Raw genomic sequence first — 1,307 nt, 5'->3', positions numbered from 1 at the left:
ATTTTGTTAAGATTAATTTAAATTATAATAATTTGATTAATAAAAATATAACATGTTATGTATTATTTGTTTTTTCTTAAATTAGTGTTAAATATATTAACTCTAAAATAGTTATTAATTGGTTTTAGTAATTTACTTTCTTCGATAAATCAAACATATATACTCAATGTGACCATAAATAATTTAATAATACTTAGATCCACTAACAAATTTTTATATATTGTTTAACGTCAAATAAGAACATATCAAAATTAGCTCAAAATAAATAATAAATTATTAGAGAATTCTAATGCACAAAATTCTCTAATAAATAATAAATAATTTTAATCTACTAAAACATAACTCAACACTTTTTTTTATGCCTGCAAAATATATACCTGAAATAATATTATATCAATGTTAGTATACAGTTTTTAGGGCTGGCAATTCATACCCTACCTGCGGGTAGTACCCAACCCGGTCCAACCTGTTCGGATAAGGTAGCCTACTCGATCCGTCGCGGGTAGGGTAGGGTACGGGTTTAGGGTGTACCCTACCCTAACCTACCCGCACCTCATATATATAACACATATTTTATAAAAATTAGGTATACAGTGAAGGAAGTCATAATTGAACCCACAACATCCCTTATGTAATGAATTACAATGAGTGAACAATCACTAAACTAGTTAGTTAATTTAGTAATTTAGAGCATTAGTTTTTTATTTTTATGTTATTAATATGTATGAATTTTGAAATGATTGAATTTTATATTTACTTTGAAAAAAATTGATATTTCTGCGGGTAGGGTAGGGTAGGGTAGGGTTTAGAAGTTTAAGGCGCGGGTAGGGTTAGGGTTGAGAGATTCTCAACCCGCGAGTAGGATATGGTAGAGTTTTAACGAAATTTTCAACCAGCGGATAAGGTTAGGGTAGGCTCCAAACCCTACCCTACCCTACCCATTGCCAGCCCTAACAGTTTTACAATCATCGACCGTATTTATTATATTTCATGAGGAATTGACACTTCACTTTTATTAGTTGATAATGTATCAAATATTGATTTTATATAATTATAATAAAGATATTTTCCTAAATTAGTATAATCATGCATTATTCATTAAATGCATATTGTAATATAATTATAATAAAGATATTTTTCTAAAATAAATTTAGAAGAGAGAATAGTACTTTTATTTTGGAGGAAAATGAATTCATGAGGAATTGATACCTCACTTTTATTAGTTGATAATGTATTAAATATTGATTTTATATAATTATAATAAAAATATTTCTCTAAATTAGTATAATCATGCATTATTCGTTAAA

The sequence above is a fragment of the Arachis duranensis genome, chromosome 8 (genome assembly GCF_000817695.3).
Source record: "Arachis duranensis cultivar V14167 chromosome 8, aradu.V14167.gnm2.J7QH, whole genome shotgun sequence".
Classification (NCBI taxonomy): domain Eukaryota; kingdom Viridiplantae; phylum Streptophyta; class Magnoliopsida; order Fabales; family Fabaceae; genus Arachis; species Arachis duranensis.
This window is presented reverse-complemented; position numbering follows the sequence as displayed.